Source organism: Equus caballus, chromosome 2 (assembly GCF_041296265.1).
Source record: "Equus caballus isolate H_3958 breed thoroughbred chromosome 2, TB-T2T, whole genome shotgun sequence".
NCBI lineage: Eukaryota > Metazoa > Chordata > Mammalia > Perissodactyla > Equidae > Equus > Equus caballus.
In genome coordinates, this window is record NC_091685.1 from 85,308,868 (window position 1) to 85,321,753 (window position 12,886).

Sequence of the window (12,886 nt, forward strand, 5' to 3'; positions counted from 1 at the left end):
ATGTTAAACTGCCATTGTGTGCACAGTGGTGGTGGAGAAAGGAGCCCTATTGTGCATTATTATACTCTGCTAAAATCAGGTCGTTGGCATTGTCAAATCTATTTTGCAGACTTCAGACAATATCTCCTCTATGCCAATATAAAGAGATTCTTTCAGGGAACACTTTCCCAAGAGTAGGCAGGAAATGAAAACCCTGAGATCTGAATATGTTAATTAGCTGCTGACAATTTGTCAGGTGGAGAACTATCTCCACCACGGCTGGTCTACTGTTTGCAGCTCATCAAGGATGTGGGAGGTGGCTGGTATTCTGCACAAAACAGCAGCATAGAAATCTGAGAATGGAAAGAATGGTGAGGAGGTCCTGGGAGCCTCCAGGACTTGTTTATATTGAAAGGCTGTTTAGGGGTTTTTTCAATATCCATGTTATGTGAGTTTCAATATTTATGTGGAGGTTAATATTAGAAAGACTATCTTGTGCGTATAAAAAAGTAGTTAGTTACATGGTTTACCACTCAAGGAGCTTCACGGTTTGCCACTTTAACCAGGGGTTGTATGTAAGCTGTGCTGGGAATTTCATCTGCATGACAAATGGCTGAATGTGGAAAATTAGCATTTCAGATGAATGTCATCTTGTGATCCTAAGACCTGAAAGTGTAAAACTACTAGAAGAAAACATAGGGAAAAAGTTTCTTGACTTTGGTTTTGGCAATGCTTTTTGGATTTGACACCAAAAACACAAATTTGGTAATGAAAGCAAACACAGACAAGTAGGATTGCATCAAACTAAAGACCTTCTGCATGACAAAGGAAAAAATCAACAGAGTGAAAAGGCAACCTACAGAATGGGAGAAAATATTTTCAAATCAAATATCTTATAATATATTTGGATAATATATGAGAAATATATAAGAAACTCAGACAGTTATAGCAAGAAAACAAATAACGTGATTGAAAAATGGGCAAAAGAACTTCTTCAAAAGAAGACATAGAAATGGTCAACAGGTACATGAAAAGATGCTCACATCACTAACCATCGAGGAAATGTAAATCAAAACCACAATGAGATATCACCTCACACGCATCAGAATGATTATCATCAAAAAGAAAAAAGATAATTGAGTGTTGTTGAGAACGTGGAGGAAGGGGACTCCTGTACTCTGTTGGAGGGGATGTAAATTGGTATAGCCATTATGGAAAACAAGGTGGAGGTTTCTCAAAATTTTAAAAATAGAACTACCATATGATCCAGCAATCCCACGTCTGGCTATATTTCCAAAGGAAGTATATTCAGCATCTTGAAGAGATATCTGCACTCTCTTGTTCGCTGCAGTATTGTTCACTGTAGTCAAGATATGGAAATAGCCTAAATGTCTGTCAATAGATGAAGAAAATGTAATACGCAAGCACACACAATAGAATATTATTCAGCCTTAAAAAAAAGATGGAAATTTTGCCATTTGCAACAACATGGCTGAACCTAGAGATCATTATGCTAAATGAAATAAGCCAGGCACAGAAAGACAAATACTGAATGATCTCATTTATATGCAGAATCTAAAATACTCAATCCCATAGAAGTAGAGAGTAGAATGGTGGTTGCCATGGACTGAGGGAGGTGGAAATGGGGAGACGTTGGTCAAGGGTACAAAGTTTCAGTTATTAAGATGAATAAGCTCTGGAGATCTAATGTACAGCGATGTGACTATAGTTAGCTGTCCTGTATTGTATACTGAAATTTGCTAAGAAAGTATAGCTTAAGTGTTCTCACCACACACAAAAAAAGAAGCAAGAAAATGGTAACTATGTGAGTTGATGGTTATGTTAATTACTTGCTTGTGGTGATTATTTCACAGTGTATGTGTATGTTAAAATATCAAGTTGTACACCTTAAATGTATACAATTTTTATTTGTCAATTGTAACTCAATAAACATGGGGGAAAAGGCATCTTATGATGAGAATAGAAAACCCATCAGGCACAGAGGCTCCAAACAGCTCTCTCTTGCAGGTGCCGTTGGCCCCCAGACTCCTGCTATCTGGACAGAACATCACTGACCTCCTGGGGCTAGGGTGTTTTCACCTCTTTGGCTTTATATCTCCTACTTGTTTGTTTCCTCTGATAGTTTATTTTGGTTTTCAACTCTACCAGGGAACAAATATTTGCCTTTTGTCCATGACTCAGCAGTCATGAAAAACTCAATTTTATTGCACCCCAATTGGGGGAGTTTTATTAAGAATAGACCATCACAGAATCCCTGGGCCAGCCAGAATTGCATTGTGTGCACAAGTAAGTCAAAAGTAGCACAGACAAGCTGAGTGGAACTGACACGTGTGGGGCACGGGCAGAGAGACAGGGAAAGAAAGGCCTGGATTCCTTCTGGCATTTGCCACTAGCCTGTGCATAATCCTCACTGTGGCCAAAGTAGCCCCACTGTCTTGAAGATAACTTTTTTAGATGGTAAAGATCCTTGAAGGAGAGTAAGAAGGAAAATCGAGTTTCAGAGGCAGCGTTCAATTGTTTCAAGCATTTAAACTAGTAGAGCTACTGAATGATTTGTGCCCTGATTTCTGTCTGCAACTACTTTCTGACTTATTGCCGTGAGTGTGAATTCTGTTCTGTCATAGAAACTGCTTCATCTTCTTGACAACTCAAAAGCCAAAAACACATTCTAGAATCAATGATTTTTAAATTTACATCTTTGGCTAACCTGGCCTCACCGTTTTCCGTTTTCATACTTTATCACAATAATGATGGAAGGAGGAGGAGGCAGTTTCAAAAGGAAATGTAAAGAGAACCACTAAACCAAGTAGTAATCCTGGGGTTTGCTGGCTGATCAGTCAGCCAATCGTTCTAAGTGATGAATCCACTTAGATGTACTTTTCAATATTGATTTATTCATAGGGCACGAACTGGCAATTAGTTATTGGCTCTGTGAGAAACCAATTATTTATAAAGCATTTATTCTATGATGTCACATGATGCAAATGAGCTTTGGAATGACCGATGAACTTCTCGAAACAGTTAGTTTATTCCTATGCACGCAAGTCCCCGGTAGCTACTGTGCTGCTTATGAGAAATCCAGCTCTAAGTTATTTGAAAACAATCATTTGGAGAACAGACTTTTTTTTTTTTTAAAATAAGCTACTATACATAGCGAAATAACAGCTGAGAAATGAATCAAAGAAAGGAAAGAGAAAGGATCGACAGGCTGTTGTTTTCAAAGCAGTATCAAAAAGATTGTGAATTTCTAAGTTTTCTGCTTACTTTATGTCCGTTCACACTACCCTCTTTCTGGGATGCCCTTGAGTAACTCCTCTGAGCCTATTTTTGGGACGCCATGTCACTTCACCCCTCTGCACCGCCATTATTTACTTATTTTGAAATATAATTGTTGAAGCCATATCAGGGATTTTTATTACACTGTCGTTTCTACTTTTGTATGGGTTTAAAATTTCTCATAATCAAAAGTAAAAAGAGAAATATGTAGATTGGTACAAGATCACAGAAGTTTTTCCAGCTCTAATATATTTTTATTCGGCTGTTTAGAGCAATACAAGACTCAGCCAGTGTTTACCCTGAATATTTAGCTTATGAACTGGTCTTTGAGTTTTACACAACTGGTAATTTTTTATTACAAAAGTACTGTGAGATAATTAGAAGTAATATAGTTAGTAATTGACCTCCACCACCTCCTTTCCCAAATTCCCACTGTTCCTACAGTAATCAGGGTATCTTTCCATTTTTTCCTGTGGTCATATGAACATTTATATATATATATATATGGGTTTTGGCGTTTTTTGTTTTATTTTCATTACAAAATGTGGGCTATGTATTTATCACTTAGTTACTTAGTAGATCAGGGACATCTCCCAATAAATTGACATGAATCTGACTCATTCTGTTATTATTTTCAACGCCACCTTCAAAGTAGCATGTTTCCAGGTGTTGCTGGTTCTTGAGTAATCAAGATCATAGACTATATCAATGTCTCAAGATAGACTTGAAATTTCAAAATCAAATAACTGCTTTTAAAAACAGTTTAGAAAAACGTTTGCCTCCACTTTCGAAGTTGTCACCATATCTGCTGTCCATTTATTTGTTCATTTGTCCTTTCAATGACTAGTTCTTCAGGACTTTTTACACGCCCTGTTTTGCATATCTATTGGCAAATAGAGTCAACACATTGCTGCCCTCACAGAACGGACAGCCCTGACCTGGAGCTCATGTTGCTTTCTTAAAATAAAAGACTTAAAAGAGTTCTCTGGACCAATGAAGAGAGCTGAACCTGCAAAAGGCACTTAAATAAATGTGTCCTTCAATATCCTTGAATAATCTGGTTAAGGGAAGTCAACAGAACTCTGGCAAAGAGAGGCAGGAAAAGTACAGGCACGAAAAGTAGAGTGCGGTTTAGAGTTTCTAGTGGCAGTCAAGGGACTGTTGGTTTTAAAGCCTGGGAAGGGGGAATGGTAAGAGGATCTTGTTAGCTTCTCTTGTTAATAAATTTTATGAAGGGAACATCACTTTGCTTGCCACCTTCTTCTTTGACCACAAGATGGCAGTGTTTCTGAGCTTTGCGGCCGTCGTAATTTGGCACAAAAAGAAATTGGGCAGAATTGCTGTAGGGAAGTCAGAAAAAAGTGATGTGGAAGAACCTTATCATGCGAAAGAAAACCAACTAGCAAGGAAAAAATATGCTGATTGTTCAGAAATTTGCATTTCTGGAGGGGTGAGCTTGTGCCTAGGTCTTGAATATATTTGAATGTTCACAATTCAGTGACCTTTTCTAGAACTCTCAAGAGATTAGCGCTGGTAGAGGTCTCGTAAGGACAAGAAGGTGACAAGGCTGGGAAATAGTGAAGAGTACTGCATGCTGGACTAAGGAGAGTTGCTGGTGGTCCTCACTGGGGATCCACTGGATGGTTTTTAAGCAACGGGGGAGGAGGGGAAGAGATCAGATTGTGCTTGGGAAAGATAACTATGGCAGTACTTTGTAGGTTGACAGTGGAGGGGAGGGAACATGTTTACATACTAGAGGCAGGCTAGCTAGTCAAGAAGCAGTTCCAATGGCTTGAATAAGACCTAATTATCTAGATTAAAGCCATGTCAGAGAGAGAAGAGATTTGAACTGTGATTAAAAGTATAGTCAATAGAACTCAATGATTGTTTTGGGCTTTGGGAAGAATAATGTGACTGGGAAGATAGTCATATCATTATAACTAAATGAATTGTATCAGAGAGGAAAACAATCTTAGGGGAGAAAATGGTATATCAAGGTTGAGGGGTCTGGTGCCTGTGTCTGGTGCAGTTGGAGAAGACTAGTCATCAGCTGAGAATGAGGAATTAGTGTTTGAGGGAGAAAAAGACTGTGTGATCTCAAAGTCATAGTTTAGGGCATCACAGGGTTTAGAAAGCTAAAGCTATGGGAGAAGGCAAGTGCAGGGGTGTCAATAGTAGGGGGCAGTTTATCCCCCAAATAATAATCACATGGTTATAAAAATATTCTTCACTGGCAACTAATATTTTCTGAATCTTATGTAAATCATGAATACATGCATCTCACGCTTGCTTTCGTGTCAATTGTGTATAAGGGAATCTTGATTAAAATTTCCTATTTGTAGCATTCTGGAAACATGTAATCCAAGTAAAAGAGATGTGTTTCCCATTAAAGGCAGTTTCAAGGCCGGGTGTACAGTGTCCTTCCACATTTCCATTCAGTCACCTTTCTGCCTTCCCTAAGTTTAAAGCCATCCCTCAACAAGAAAATGAGAAGAGACCACAGCCAGGGGAACTGGTTGTCGTTCCTGCGTATGCACCAAAATTCCCCGTGGCTCTTAAGAAAAAGTAACACATGCTTGGGTCCTGTCCATGGAGGATTCAGCAGGTCTGGGGAAAGAAAACCAGGAGAGAAAAGTTTTGTGTAAGCCACAGGAGATGCATTAAAGGAGGGACTGGTCAACCTCGTCTAATGCAGCACAGAGACCAAATAAGACACATACTGGACAGTGCCCTAAATGTGGCTGCTGGAAACCCGCAGAAGCCCTTATAGAAGCATTGCCACTGAGGCATTCTGATCATTTGCTGAAGTGAATGAGGGGGGGTTCTTATGACTCAAGGAATTGGATTTGTTGATTTAAGGGTTTGTTGAACAACTGAGGTTGGAACCTGCAGATTAAATGGTCTCAAGCTGCATTAATTCATAAATTCGTTCAATACTGTTGTAGGCACTGGGGATAGAGAAGTAAATAAAATACACAAGGATTCTGTATTTTAGAGGAAAGGCAGAGAGTAAAGAGGTAACTAAATAAAGATATTCATTTCAGAAAGTGGAAAGTGCTACAGAAGGAAACAAACCTGCAGTGATGTAACAGAGAGCAGAGGAGAGTTACCTAGAGGGGCAGTAGGCATCTCAAGGAAGGCCAAACAAAAGGCAAAAGGCACTTGGATTAATCTAAAAGGATGTGGGGAATGGGGAGGCTGAGGAAGGGGCTGGGGCCTCAGTAGGATCAAGAGCCAAGGATGTGAAGGTTGTTACTAAGAGATGGTTGCAGCAATGAACTCTCTTGCTAGAGCTGATCTGAATAAAAGTGAAACGGTCCTCCGAGTGCCACAGGCTTTTTTTTCACATCTTATTGTAGCATTATTTATCTTGTAATGCAGTTAAGTTTTTAGTTATCTGCTTCCCTAACTAGATTGTGAGTTCTTCTGGGGAAGGGATTGTGTCCTACCAGATTCTTCCTTGAATTCCTAATACATTATACGTAGGTCGAGATGGTTTCTTTCTGGAATGCCAGCTGGATAAATTTGGCTCTCACTCCCCCTTGTGGTAGTCTGATATACCCCCAATAATGGGCTTGTGTAGGGAGTAGGTGACTGGATCCCCTAAAAGGCCAGGTAACTTGTTTGTCTATGCAACAGAAGAGCAATGTTCAATAAATCCTAAAAAATAACAAAACAGAATTCAATCACAAACTGCTCATCCTTATGTTGGTTTAAAGATTGCTAGAAGAAACCAGAAGGCATTCAGGAGTGGATTTTGTGTACTTAGAAGCCCTCTGCAAGAAGTGAGGAAAAACTATTTTTATTCACATTTGAAGAAAAAGAGGTTAAGATAATTTGCCATGCAGTAATTTATTCATCTAATAATATAGAAGATAATTATGTATTTTTCCACCCTGAGACGTTATTATTACTGTTTTGTGCCTGTCTGCAAGCTCTGCCCACAAGAGGAAGCTCACACTCATTCAGATGCTTTACCTGGGGAAGATCTTTGTAATTTGATAGCCAGGCTTTCTGAAATTAATAGATTTCAGGCTTTTCTTTTTATTCAATTATTCTCATTAATTGTCTTTTGATTTCAAAAATTACTCATCATAAATGAAAAAACAATGGTTCTTTCTAAAGTAAAATCTACAAAATTTAACTACTATTTGTATTTATCTTTAACTGCTACGTCTTACTGCTGTCAATTAAATAGTGCAAGGGTTGGGTATAGCATTTTCTAAAATTGACTAGATAGGGAGTTCTAAGATCTTGTGAGTCCAAATCATGACTCTGGAAGGTTCTGGAACTTCAGTCCAAATTGGACATGCCAGCCCCCTCTGATAATGTGTCCTTAAGGTTGCAGCTGTTCATAATTTCTCTCCACTTCATAAATCAACACCCTATTTCCCTTCAGGGCTAAATCTAAATATAGAAATTAAAATTTTCCTTCAAAATCTTTATTTTGAATTCTGAATGCATTTCTCCTTAGAAACAACATTTCAAATGGAGTATTTGGTTGAACCAGCCTAAGTTCTGATTCTGGACAGGTGGAGTAGGTGAGTTTTTTCTGCGTTCAAGACTGTCATTTCCTGTGTTATTGCCGCCCTCAAGTAAATGTTTGACGGAGGCAAAAGATTTCTTAGCTTCTTCCCAGTTGCTGTCTTGTGTCCAACATCTACTGTATAGCATCCTTCTTTTTGTTCTATCTTTCTATCAATTTCCTCTCTCCCTAAACAAAAACAAATTTCAACAGAATATGATGGGACTCAGAAACAAAGTTGCAGAGTAGTTTTGCTATATAGTCAGACTCCCAAAATAGGATGCTTGACACAGACCAGCTGAATATGGTAAAGCCTTGAATTGTGGTCCTTCACTTCTAAATGAAGCAGGGTGGGCTCTGCATCTCCTTTTTTTTTTTTAATCTTTAATTTTTTAAGTCAAAGTAGCTGGAGACACTCACTTAGATTATATTTTATTGATTTGCTATATTTCAGGGCAAGAGCGAAGTCATTTTGATATATGGCAATTTAAAGTAATTGCTCTTCTCAAAATAGAAGGGAAATTAGCTGGCCTGGTGGACCAGCCTATTTAGGCAATATGTCTCCATATGTCAGTTCACTGTTCTCAGCGCCACCTGCTTGAGTCCCCAACAGGGACACAGACAGATGAGATCACAGCAGCAAGCTATAGATCTTGGGCAAGTTAACTGTTCTGGTTTTGCCTGGTAATGAGGAGAGTGTCTCTGGAAAACGGGAAATTGGAATCTGTCAGCTCTCAGCAAACTGATGAGTGATTGCTATTGCTTTGCATCTCTGTAGGGGTAGCACAGTTTATTAACTATTCCTCAGCCCTGAGAGTTTAGTGTCACTTCTGTTTTACAGGCAAGAACCTGAGAAGGGTGTTGTGAACCATAATTGTTGAAAACAAAGTGAAGTTGAGCAGTTTTCTGGGAGTCTTAGGACGCTTGCATTACCTGCTTTGAGCAAATTTAGCGATGAGGAGGGGAGGTGATTTTCAAGGTAATATTGGCTAGGATCGTAAATCAAAACATATTCAGAGAGTGACTCACAATGCTTTATCCCCTAGGAGTCACTCTGGTTCCCCAACTCCTGAAATCCAAATTTACAAATATCAATGCCTATGTGGCAAAAAAATGTGGCAATAATTCCAATAATTCCTGATTCTGATTAGAAATTCATAATTGAAGGACAAGAAATATCAGAATTATCTTATGATTTCACTCATATATGGAATATAAACAAGCACACGGAAAAAGAAAACAGTTCAGTGGTTACCAGGGGAAGGGGGGTGGAGGGTGGGCACGGGGGGTGAGGGGAGCACCTATGTGGTGACAGACAGGAAATCACGTACAACTGAAATTTCACAATGATGTAAGCTATTATGAACTCAAGTTAAAAAAAAAAAAAGAAATATCAGAATTATCTTAGAAAAACTATTTATTTATTAAACAAACTTGCTGGAGGAAAGATTTCAAGTTGTCAGTCCTTGCTTCATTCTATTAAAAAATCAACTTTGGATAAAATAATGTTCCCCTCGAGGAAAACCTGTGAAATTATAAAGTGGGAAAAGACCTTAAAAATAGTCACTTCACTATCATTTCATTTGAAGTTAATGAAAAACATACCTATTTGAGTGATCAATGGTACTACTGAAGCTATGTTTTCAAACCGAAGGTCATGACCACTTAGTGGGTCCTGGCCAGCATTTAAAAAACTACAGTGAAAAATAACAATAAAAATTAAGAAATATCAGAGTGCTTCCCCCATTGTGAGGGTAAGAAGGGTATTGTGAAACTGTTGTTCCAGTTACAATTTGAGTGCGTCTGTAGTGTCTTAGGATATACAATGTATTTCTTAGGGTGGGTCAGAAAAGTTTGAAAAGCACATTTCAGTATGAGGAGAAGAGCAGCAGACCCTGTGTGTGCATTAGCAGGTTTCCTAGCTCCTGGGCCAGCCACCCGCATTGAGTAGATTTCATGGTCCATTATATAACACTTAGCCTGTTTCCAAAGTCAAGATTTATTTCTCTCCACAATATAACCAGAACCCCATTTTCCAGCTGTGGGGCCAAGCACTTTGCTTTAAAAGTAACCTTTGTGTCCTTAACCCCTCTCCCAAAGACTCCGTTGTCTTCCTCAGATAAATCACAGCTACCTCTCAGCTGTACCCCAAATGCACGTCTAGTTAAGGGGTTCACAATCATGATCGTGTTTTATTTGCACAGAATTCTTTTAACTTTTTATAACAGGAGTGCTTTTTTGTTGCAGATATTTTTTGAAAATATTTTATACAAAGATAAAATTTCAGATAATGCGTTTAAATCAAAGGAAAAAATTCATCTTGACATTGTAAGAAACACATTCTCTGAAGCGAATCTGCCCAGATTTGCAGCTGGAACTAACCCCTCGAGATGCTGTTGGCTGGAAGTAAAACCAATACTGTGATCACTTCCGCCATCACTGCAATGAGAATTTAGATGTCTGAGAGAAACAGAGGCACTGGAAAGGTGGGTATTCACTATGGAGAAGGCAGGAAAGATGGCCAACCGGCCTTGGCTCCATTGAGGGATGTATAATTTTGTATTGCTGCTGTAACAAATTACCACAAACTTAGTGGCCACAAACAACACAAATGCCTTATTTTAGCATTCTGGAGGTTAGAAGTCTGACACAGGTCTCATGGGGCTAAAACTGAGGTCTTGGCAGGGCTGTGTTCCTTCTGGGTACTCTAAGGAGAATCTATTTCCTTACCTTTTCCGGCTTCTAGAGGCTGCCAGAATTCGTTCCCTCGTGGCCCCTTCATGGCTTCTGCTTCTGTTGTCCCATCTCCTTCTCTGACTTTCACCCTCCCGTCTCCTTTTTTCACGTATAAGGACCCAACCAGACAATCTCCGCATCTCAAGATCCGTAACTTCATCACATTTGCAAAGTCCCTTTTGTCACACAAGCTGATATATTCACAGGTTCCCAGGATTAGGATGTGGCCATCTTTATTGGGGGGCATTATTTTACCTACCACAGGGGACTATGAGGACGCATGTCTAGAAGCAATAGAAAGTGAGGTCCCGACCAGTCCTTCAGATTACCTTGCTTTGTGAATATGGCTTTGCTGCTGGTGACAGGCTTGCAGAATAAGGGCTGGGTACTAGAATCATCCACTCTGGGCACCTGCAAAGTTCAAGGACTGGCAGCTGTGCAGCCTTGTACGGCTCTGCCTTTTTCCTCATGGGCTATGCTACATACTTGCTTGAAAATGAGCGATTCCTCTCTGACCGCTGGTGGTTGCTTCTTAGCATTTAACATTCATCTGTGTCCGCTGAAGGTCTTTACCATTTGAGCCTTTAAAGCATCTCCTCTACACCACATTTTCAATGGGGTTATTTTTAAGCTTCTCCATTAAGCCTGGATTGGAGACCAGGCCTTGAAAGAAGGAAAAAAGACTGAATAAAGCCCACAGGTGAAGCAGGTGGGCTGGGGATAAAAACACATGAGAAGAGAGGCTGAAGGCCTTCAAAGGAGATCTTAAAGATAAAGCACAGAGCAAAAACCGGAAGCAGGATTTATAAATACAGTAAAGGGTCAGAGATAAAAGCCCATGAAAGCAGAGGGAAAAAATATACATTTGCAGACACAGGAAGCTGTGTTCGGAGAGAAGCTCCTGCCAATGCAGTAATATTACTTACTGCAGATACCCGGGAGTTCAATTTGATGGCTTAAACACTCCGTGTGCAGGGGCAGAGTGGATGTCTGTGACCATGGGATTTAGGGCTGCTTTTCTGCAAGACTGCAGTTTATTAATTGAATGCATCTTGCCAGACCAAGAGCTTCTGGAATTTCATTCCTCTGTTTTTCCCTCTTTTTTTTTTTTTTTGCACTGGATACAAATAATTATGGGAAATATGGAATTGGCAGTCAATAGAGGAAAGTTGGGGAGCACCTGAATTCATGCAGCAGTTTCTACCATGGCCTGTCCAGGGATGGCAATCCTGTTTTCTGCGGCAAGTCATTGGATGGGAGAGACTCTCTGAGGACCTCAGGAATCTAGTCTTCAGACTCAGAGTCTGACTTCTCCAAGCACAGGTTCTCTACTCAAGATTCGCTTGGACTGTAACGTAAAAACATCTTTAAAAGTATTAAGCACTGATTCATTCCTTATAAATTATAACAGCTATAAGACACCTCTGCATGCCTTCAAGTAGGTAAATCCAATGATTATTTAATTTGTATAAATATTTGCCTAATTTTCGGGTTAGTTTCAGAGCCAATCGTGGTTTTTTTAAATCATGAATTGCTGAAAAATTTTGGAAAGTGTAGTGAAAATGTTGCATTAGACACAAAAGAAGTTTATGTCAAAAAAAAGATGGAAATGTGTGAAAAATGTAAATTGTGACGATAAAGATTTTTTCCTCAATTCACGTGTGTTCAGAAAGGCTGGAACATTCCTATTGTGATTACGCTACTGTGTTGTTGAGCATACTGAAAAACCAGGTTGATGTTCAATTTTGCATTTCTCTCTACATAGACACACTGCTAATAGATTTATAGATCGGGGCAAAACACTCAGATTCTGTGTGATCCAGGCAAACTTCATCAAGCAGCAGCGCCACCAGATCCACATATGCTCCATGAGAAAAATAACCGAGATAGTGACATGGCCAAAAATCTGTGGCACACGTTTTCTTACCAAATATCTGTGCATTGAAGGAGTTTCTCATACACGGTATCTGCACCCAGTGTATCCCCATATGTGTGTGCTAATCACGACATGTGCTTGAATCCAGCAGGATCTATTTATTTCCAGAATAACTGTGTCTTGATCAAATAGGATTCATGTGTGCCTGTCGTACTGAGGAGACACACTGGGCCGGATGTGGCTCTTTTCCCTGACTGCCTTGATTCAATGGGATCCAGGCATTTTCCAACTGAACAGCTGTGGCTTGGGGAGAATCCAGGTGTTTTTCTCACTGAATGTTTGTGGGATTGGCAGGGCGGTATTTCTTTTGCTTTCTCTTCCCTGGAATTATTATAACATACATTATGTATATGTATTTCAGTGAACTTTGCTTTGTCCCAGGAAACACGTTGGCTTCCTTTGCTTCACGTAAA